This window comes from Elephantulus edwardii, unplaced genomic scaffold (assembly GCF_000299155.1).
Source record: "Elephantulus edwardii isolate Elephantulus edwardi_28Jun2011 unplaced genomic scaffold, EleEdw1.0 scaffold00006, whole genome shotgun sequence".
Classification (NCBI taxonomy): domain Eukaryota; kingdom Metazoa; phylum Chordata; class Mammalia; order Macroscelidea; family Macroscelididae; genus Elephantulus; species Elephantulus edwardii.
In genome coordinates this window covers 12745836-12756097 of record NW_006399756.1, presented here as the reverse complement: position 1 = coordinate 12756097, position 10262 = coordinate 12745836, and positions in this window count along the sequence as shown.

Genomic DNA, 10262 nt, shown 5'->3' with positions numbered 1-10262 from the left:
TGCTCGACAATCAACAACACAACAGCAACAAAGGATCTTACCCCACACAAAGTAGCAAATCAGTGAATGCTGTTGCTCAAATTATAGGATCTGGTGTCCTAGTCCACAGGGGACTCTGCTACTAACTCCCAGGTCTCTCATCTCAGGTAGTTTGAATCCACCAACGGCTTTTCTGAAACAAGATGGACAATCTTTTTGTAAATCACAATTATAATGTAAATCATGATTTACAGCCTCAGATAAACCTAAGAGTGTGTCACTTTGAATTAAAAACAACTTGATAGTAGTGAGGGAGGGAGGGAGGATGTTAGTGGTGCCTGACTGTATATGTCTGTCTCTCCATTAGAAGAACACCTGTGGTGGGCAGCTGGCAAATTCATTTGGTGTTGGTTAGTGTTTGTTCTCCCCTTTCCACCATTAAGATTTCATGCTCTCGCTGTCCACTTACTTGATCTACTCTAAATAAAGTATATAACTACTAAACTATATTGTTCTCTTTTATACACGTAACATGAAGCCATGGAAGGAGATATTTTGAAGTATAATTCAATTTCTTATTCTAGGGTCAGATTTAAACTACTTCTCCTATCATTTTCCAGCGGGCCCAAACAAATATTGAAGTCAATCCAAACATGTGATAATAAAAACCATTTTGGCTCAGAACTGGGTGCTTATCATTTACACATTCTTGACTGAGTCACCTTCAGACCGCTGAAGGTTATGGTAAAACGGAGTACCATCATTCTGTGTTGCAACTGATTTCTAATCATTGGCATGGAGTCCTAGAGGGTGAAAATGGCTAATGTGCTTGATTGCATTAATGTTGGCTAGTCTGATCTTTTTGAAAAAGAAAAAAAAAATCCCGTCATTCTTCTACGTGGTATAGCACTGGTCTGTCCATTTGCTGTACAGAGGTAACTTGTGGTTGCTGTGATACTAAACACTGTGACACTGATGTGTCAAATGCAATAATAGTTACTCATGGTGGACAGTGTTTGGTGGAGCTTCCTGATTAAAACAAGCTTGGAAGCAGGAGTGGCATCCACTTCTGAAATGGCTTGCCTCCAGAAACTCTATGAAAGAAGAGTGCTCAGGCCTTTCGTTCATAGGGTCGCTGTCAGTCATTTATGACTCAACGGCATCTAACAGCAACAACAACAGTCTGATCTCCCCCAGATGTGTGCCTCACAAAAAAGGCCTGCCAATCTACTTCACAAAAACGTGTCACTAAAACTCTCTGGAGCATGGTGCTGACTTCGCACCAAGTGGTCGACAGGCTCCTAACTGGAACACTCAGGCATGATCTGCAGAGACAAAATAAAACACAAGATTCCGCGTGACAATGTAGGTCTAAAGGAAAATCCTTTCACGAAGTGAAGCCGTTTAGTAGAAGGTTCACTGATCTGAGAAGAGTAATCTAGCTCCACTGACCAATGACGTACACAACCTTGAGTAGCATGGAGTCTCCTTCAGTAAACCAACAATGTGAAAAGTGTGCTTCTCTCCAAACTCGATCTCCGCTGACTCAGAATGGCCCCTGGAACTGACTTGGTGGCAGTGAGCATGGTTTCATTTCCGTAAGCAGCCTAAAAAAAACCGAAATTATAGATCATAGGTGTATAAAAGTAGCTACTCGGTTCAAATCACCAGCTGCTCCTCGATAAAAGATAAGCAATCTCTTCCTGTGCAATTCACTGCCTCTGAAAACCAGCTTTAGAGGGTCAGTTATGGGTTTGGCTCTGGCTCCATGGTATACAACAACATACTAGACAATACCTTACTACCTTTCTCTTAGGAGAGATGGCAGACATTAAGTTTAACAATAAAATGTCATCTTTCTGTTTCACTTAGTAACAAAGATTCTGCTAAACTGTGTTTCCTAATTCCTGTCCATTGTTATCAGGTGCTCGCTGTTGTTGTTGTTATGTGCCCTCGAGTCGCTTGTGACTCATAGCGACCGTGTGTACAACAGCCCTAAACTCCGCTCTGTCCTGTGCCAATCGCACTGTCTCTGACACTCCCATCCCAATTATCCCAGTCACTGAATCAATCCACCTCGCTAGCACTAGCGTATTCTGACTCATTAAAGCTCTAAGTGACAGAATGTCCTTTAGGGTTTCATAAGCTGTGATCTTTTGGGGAGCAGATTGCTAAATTTTAGTTCTGCTGAGCAGCTGGGTTGGTTTGAACCATCAACTTCTTGGTTAGCAGTTGAGTGCTAATTGTTGAGCTGTCAGGGTTCCCAGTAGTCACTTACTGTGCCTATTTTTAGCGTGATATCCCCATTTTGCTTCCAATAGTAAACACTGTAGGGAGCTTTGGTGGCCTTTGGTAAGGAATTGCACTATCAGCACAAAGGAATGTGGTTCAAATCTGCAGGCTGCTTTGCAGGAGAAAGACGGGCCATCTACTCTTGTGCCATTTATGGCCTCAGGAAACCCACCGGGAGGCCAGCTAGGAGCCAGCCCACTCTGCAGCACACAATAACAAGAAGGAGGAAACACTGGCTAGTCACAGGCCAGAGACGAAATTCTTTAACATCAAAATCTCATTCCGTTCAAAAGAAATAAAGCAACAGCCACTGTAAACATTTCCATTATTTTCTGTTCTCAAAATAAAAGAGGAAGAAGGGTGAGTGGAGGACTCTGCTCAGCAGGAATCAGGATGTGGCAATGAACTTGGAACCCAAGTGCTTCCCATCCTGTGAATAGCTCTTGTACTTCAATTGACTTTAAGGCTTACCAGAGCATCCTCGAAACAATCCCAGGGTCTGATTGAGTGAAAGCACAGAAAGGAGAAAAGACAATTGATCTAGCTCCTACTTCCTGACATACGGGGTGTTTTAAGTAGGAGCCAGTACTACGTATGTTGTTGTCGTTGTTGTTAAGTGCCAACAAGTCGTACATGACTCATAGTGACCCTAAGAATGAAAGGCCTGAACACTTGTATAACTTTCATCCTTTCTCCAGGTTCATAGGGTTTCCGGAGGCAAGCTATTTCAAAAGTGGATGCCTTTCCTGCTTCCAAGCTTGTTTTAATCGGGAAGCTCCACCAAACACTGTCCACCATGGGTAACCATTATAGCATTTAACACAACAATGTCATAGAGTTCAGCTTCACAGCAACCACCTACAGATTAGTTATGTTTAAAATGCCTACTTGCAAGGCTTGCTTCTTTGGGATAACAAAATATATTTTGTGATGTACTAAGGATACTGGTCCTGAAGTCTATCAAATATTATAGCACATTTTAGCTTAATTAATTATCTGTAGATGACTGAAAAATTGTATCATTTATATTAAACCTAGATCTATTTCTGACTATATGGTACACGCTGTTGTCAAAATGTTTTACCTTTGTCTGTTTGTAATGAGAGCATTTCCTTTTACCCTTTGTAGCTCAGAGAGGCAATTCACAAACTGGGGAGAAATCAGAATGTATTAGTGAATCCTGCCCATTGAAATACCTTGACAGGGCTAGGCCCACCTTAATCCCCTAAATGACTCAAGTACCCAGAGCCACAGCACTCTCAGTCATCTTATACGCATAAAAATGGACAATGAATCAGGAGTATTAAATAATTGATGCCTTTAAATTCTGATGCAGATGAAGAATACTGACTAGATAGTTACTAAGCCAGAAAACAGACAACGTGGTCTTTGGGGAAGAACAGCCAGCATGCTTCTTGGAAGCTAGGACAGGAAGACTTCATCCCCCTTACTTAGATATGAGGCAATATACCTAAGTATTAGGCCACAGCTTTCACATTAATTATTAGGCCACAGTTGGCTCAAATATTGTTGGTGAGAATGGTAAGAGGACCCAGCAGCGTCCTGCTCTGTTGTATGTGGGGTCACTGCAAGTTGGACACAAGACATCAAAAGCACCTAACAATAACATTGAAAAGGAATTTTGGTGGCGCAGGGGTTAAGTACTCAGCTTCTAACCTAAAGGTGGAACCCACTAGCCACTCTGAGAGAAAAAGATGTGGCAGACCCTTCCCATGAAGCACAAAGCCTAGGAAACCCTGCAGTGTAATCCTACTTGTCCTAAAATATCACCGTGCCTTATAATTATTAAGCAGTACATGACAATAACAACATGCATTGAAAGCAATGTCAACTTATGAGCCTATCTGTTGTTTAATAGTTGAGCCTGGAGTTTATTCCAGGTTTGTAGGGTGAACAACGGTCAAAATCTTAGGGGTTCTATCAATCTCTTTGGGACCAGTAAACCTGACCTTTATGCTTTTTCAATTTTGTTGCACATTTCCCCCTGCTCTGTCCAGGATCTTCTACTGTCATCATTTTTAGAGTGATCAAGAGTGGGAGTTGGGCACCATGTTATACTTCTGGTCTCACGGTCCTGGAAGTTCAAATTCTCATCCTAAGTTCAAGGGGGTGGAGGTGTAGATGATCTATCAAGCCTTTGGACTCATTGTTTTGGTCTATCTCTGCTTTTCTTTGCTCTTACTCAGTCCAGACAGAGATAGAACAATATCACACCTTAAGTGGTTGATCACTCACTCACTCACTCATTACTGGTGAGTTAAAACTGCCTTCTTGTAGCTCACTGTCCACTGTGCTTCTAGGCTGTAAATCTCACAGAAGATTGTCCGGCTTTCTCCCTGGGAGCTGCCAGTGGATTCAGATTACCAGCCGGGACAACTTTGCTTTCAGAGCACGACTTTCTGAGGACTAAGCCACCAGAATTTCTTACATAGCTGCTAGCCAACTTGTATGACCTCCATGTAAATACACTTCTAAATGCAGTAACAATTAATGAGATTCATTTTACTTAGATAGTAGTTTTCTTGTGGAACTCCATTCCAATCCTACAGTATCTGCAGGGCATGCCTATACAATCGTTGACATATGCTACATCTTTAAATACAGACGCGGAGGACTTTCGGTGTAGCTCAAATTTCTGGGTCAAGCTTCCTTTAGAAATTTGCCATGCTTTCTACTTCTCTACCAAAATGAACTAAAGTGTTCAAAATCACTCAGTATAAGCTCTTGAAACATAGATGTTGTATGATAGAAGCTCGTATTACTCCAAGTATTTATTTCTCTATTCTATTAATGTAAGGAGATTTTTCCCCCTTTCAATTGTTGAACTAATAATGACTTTGCAAATTATAATTGCTAATATTCTCTAGGGTAGAAGGCTTTTTAAATCACCTCCGAGCATTAATACCTATTTGAAACAAAACACAACGGAGTTAGGTTTGGAATTTCCTGGACTCTTATGTTTGTCATGCAAATATTCAGTTCTGTTCTTTTCATGATAATATGAAATAAAGTAGTTTCTCATCATAACATTGTAAATCATTTGCTTTCTATTATATGCAGCTGGTTTTGTTGCTGTAATGATTTTCTATGAGTGTATCTTGCAGAATGCATAAGATGCAATGTGATATTCCTCTACTCAGAATTTATATGCAATTATTGTTTGCTCAGAAACGATGAGACAATTTAGCATTATAGCAATTTTATCATAATACATTTCTCTCTAGTATATATCTACTTTGAGGGAGGAAAAATAGAAGTTTCTAAAAATGGCACTGTATATGTATACTTAGGTATTTATGGACTAGAGTTTTCATCTCACTGAAAATTCAGAATAAAAATCAAAACCAGCTGAAGTAGTTACTCGGGTGCTTTCCTTGAGCTTATTCAAAAGAATATAGGATACACGGTAAGAATTAAGTAAGCCACAAATTATTTTGGAGTGTCTGGTTCGTATTAGAAATAAATTTTTCACTGCTGGTTGTTTTTTGCAAAAATATTGTCTGTATTTTTGATATTCGTTCCTGTGATCTAATGTAAACTAGGGCCTACCAGTTTAATGTATTGTTAGTTCGTGATTATACTTTTTATTGCACTCATATGCTATAAATATTTCTCACTATGCTCTTTTGGATCAACCCCAAATAGCGATGGTCTTTAAAACATGTCACAGAGCATGCTATTCAAAGAAATATGCCCCTTTCGAGTTGGCACATATTCTTTTCACACCTTGGGAAGAATCTAACCACCGCAACCATGAAGTATTGGCTTTCAAGACACTGGATTAAAGATTATAAACTAAAGTCAATAAGAGGCAAAAGAAAGTGCTACTCTGACTTCACAATTTTATTCTTTGCTGGTCCTTGATAAGAATTTAAAAGAATTCTAATGTAGAAAATGAGAATGAAACATCCAACTAGAATAGGTAGGACATATGCAATAACCTGTATGCTTCTTTCTTCCTTGTGATATGCAACGTATTATAGCGTTTCAAATCCATCCACTGGCTTTGTGGAATTAAAGGTCTGGCAATCTGTTTCTATAAAGATTAAAAAGATGAACCGTGGGTTTCCAAGGCTGTACATTTTAACAGGACCACACCGCCTTACTTTTCTTTCCCAGAATGGCTGATGGATTCAGACCATCAATTTCTAGTGAGCAGTTCAGCCATGATACGCCTAAGGAGTAAATTCTATGCTGTCACAAAGACAAGGTCACCAAGAGCTGGGGACTAACTCCAAAGACCGCTGTCAACAACATTGATTCTTTATTCAAATTTTAAAAAGCATGAGAGCATTCTAACCTTAGGTTGCAGTATGATGAAATAAAATTAAGCTTTCATTTTAAGATACAGATATTTTTGTGAACTTACAGCTGAAGAGTTTAAAGTTACACAGGATTCTGCTATTATCATTTGTCTTAAATACAGAGGTACTGTCACCAACATGATGTGTTTAATAATATAGGAGGAAAGAGGTATAATGATTATTGTTTATGTATTATATAGTCTAGTAGGAGTTTCTTTTTTTAAGATTTTATTTTCTTTTTAGTATTAATTTTAATGAATGTTTATAGAGACTTTGGATTTTCATTCATTCCTTGTTGCATTTTCCTCCCTGCCCACCCCATATTTATTTATTGTTGTGTGCCATCAAATCAGATTCAACTGGCAAAGGAGGAAGTTGCCCCTCCTTCTCCAGTGGAGCATCTGGCGGATTCGAACTGCATGCCTTTGGGATTGCAGTACAGCTTCTTGCCATTAGGCCACCAGAGCTCCCTCAAGAGTTTAATTCTTATGACAATTTTGTGTAATTATGTTCATCTTCTCAGTAGTTTTTGAAGCTCCACATAAAGGAATACAGAGAATATAAGAAGGGGTAGGACTGGGCTACATTACATCAAGAAAGGTCTTTGAAGGCAGAGCTGAGGGATAAGGTGTCCTCTGTGAACAGGACACCACCACCAATAGGGTCAGTGAAGCCCTAGTTATTCCGCGAGAAAGCCAGGCACATCACCCACCCAATGGCAACCACATTGCTGGTGACAACCACCAGCAGATGCCACCAGCCCAGACAGAAAAATCAGCAAGAACTTCTGCATAGCACAGACCAGTGACTGTTACTCAGCAAGGTCTTTCCTCCCCTCTTCAAAGGTTGTTGGGTAATCTCGTCCTCTTTTCAGAGATGTTAGGTCTTCAAAGTTAATCTGTCATTAATCTCACACCAAGCCTTACCCTACTGCTTGCAGCTCAGGTCCGTTAAAATAAAAGCACAAGCTGCCGCCCCACACCAAGTCTCCTGAGTTGCATGTCTGAAGTGAGGTAATGGTGAGTGAGTGTTTAATTGGCTATAAAATCGGCTTCATGAACTAGATCAGATATGTGTTTTAATTATCGAGTGGCCATAATACTATGAAACATGCAGAAAGTATTGTTAAGGGATATGTGAACCATTAACCACAAGAATAGCCTGCTGATCAATCCTAAAGAATATTAGACCTGCTGCAATAAAAAGCTTTCACCTTACTACTAGAGTTCGAGTGCCTCTTGAAAGCAGGAAAACTGTTTGTACAGCAAGTTGAACTTCAACTGTTGTGCCTCAAGTTGAACCTTGCCCTGATCTTCCCCGTATTCATGGTCTCCACCATGGGCAGGCCTGTTGTTGCAGTCACTGTGCCAATTCGCCCCACTGAGGGGTTTCCCCTCTTTCACTGACTCACCAATTGTCTCCGCATAATGCCTTTCTCACCTGACAGCATGCCCAAAATATGTGAGATAGCTTATCAGCTTTGCCTCCAAGAGGCATCTGATAACACTTCTTTCAAAATATACTCGCTTCTCTTATTCAATAATCTTTGAGAGTTCCAAACAATCGAAAGCCATCAATTCTTCTTTGGTCTTCATTATTTTTGCCCAACTTGGGAAAGTGTATTAAAGACCTTAGAAGGTACAAAAATTTACTCTTGGCTGGTAACCAAATAGTGGATAGTTTGAGCCTATTCATGAAATATCTGTCAGTCTACAATGGCACATGACAACAACAACAACAACAACAACAACAATTATTCCCATAAAGATTTCAGTCAAGAAAGGTTTCTAGTAGTTCTAGCTATACGTAGTAGCACCCACATACAGGGTGGCCAAGAGTGTGAATCAACTCAGTGACACAAAACAACAACAAAATTAAGCGCTAGGCTAGATGAAGTATGAGTCTAAGAAAATTGGAAGTTGTAAGAGATGAAAGCAAAGACTTGAAGATAGATACCCTAAGATAAGCATCCTTCAGGAGAAGCATGGGCAATCTCCTCCCATGAGGTGGAAACCCTCTCCGTCTAAAAACTTGCTTCAGGGTTGACTATGGGTCAGCTTCGACTCAATGGTACTCAACAACAACAACAAGCATTAGAAATGGACCCTTCCTGGCAATTTTTCATTGAGTAGACACAGGATGTACTATTCCACGAATGACCAGTTGAAGAGGAATGTTGGTGCATTCACTGTAATAGAGAACCTTCTGAAGTGCCGTGCTCTCAGTGACAGGACAATATCCACACAACTGCCAGAAAGACCAGGTCAATTCAAATTTACTCACTAACCACTCAACTCATAGATAGCAATGATAAAAAAAAATCACATATGTTTTTACCAAATTCTGAAATAAAAAAAAATTCTGAAATCCAAAAATTATCAAACATGTAATCAAAGTGTGTTGACAATTTCTGGTGATTGGAATGTGAAAGCTGGACATGAAGAATAAGAATTAGTAGTTGGAAAATATGACCTCAGTGATGGAACAGCACTGGAGATAGCATCATAGAGTTTGACAAGGCCAATAACCCATCCAATGGCAATGATTTGTTTTTGCAGTGATATAAATGGTGATTCTATATGTGGACTTTGCCAGATGGAATGAACAGGAATCAAATGTGCTACATCTGTAGAAAGAGACAGTAGAAATCTCAAAATCATCATCAGTCAGAGCAAAGTCAAGGCTGACTGTGGAACAGTTGCTCCACCAATTGCTCCTATGCAAGTTCAAGTTGAAGTGGAAGAAAATGAAAATAGGTCCACAAGTGCCCAAATATGACCTTGAGTGTATCCCATTTGAATTTAGAGACAATCTTAAGAATAGAATTGAACCCAGAATTAGGACTTCAGTCCTCCTAAGTTGTGAGAAAACAAATCAGGAATCAAAAAAGGTTATTAAAGTTATTAAAAAGACGTGGTGGGGGAAGGGGGGAGACCAGAATGGGTATCTGAAGAGACACAGAAACTTGCCCTTAAACGAAAAGTAGTTAAAGAAAAGGTTAAGGGGGTGGGGTGGCAGGGAGAAAGTGTGCAACAATGAATGAATAGAAATCCAAAGTCTTTGTAAACTTTCATTAAAAGAAAAAAAAAGAAAAAAATTAAGAAAATTGTACCTCCTCTCAGTATTGTTTAACACAGAGACAAGGAATGATAAGGATTTAGTGCTTAAATGAAAAAGATTACACTGTTTTCAAAACAATCTTAGAAGCAATGAATGGACAAAAACAAAACCATTCCAAGAACAGTAAAGTAGAACAGAACAAGAGAATCAATAACAAGTATTTTAATAGAAAAGGTGCAGTTTGCAGAGATCATTGCTTATTTTTAGGTAAGTTTCATCACATACTTGGTAAGAAATGTTGAAAACTGATATAACCAGAGCTCACCGTATTGCATATGTAGTCTGTACAATGTGAGTAATTGCTTCCATAATAAGTAGTCCATTGTGTTGGTAATTTTAAAATGAAATAATAAATAAGCTTTTCCATCTTTGTATACCACTTCACTGAGACTTTAGAATAAAGAAATTAACAAATTGCATTATCATTATTTGAAATTGGGAGCTCAAAGCTGTTAAAAACTTGCCCCAGATTCCAAAGTGAAAGAGTCGAGGAATCAGACATTAAAGCCAGGGCTTTGTCAGAACAACCTGGCTGAGCCACTTCCC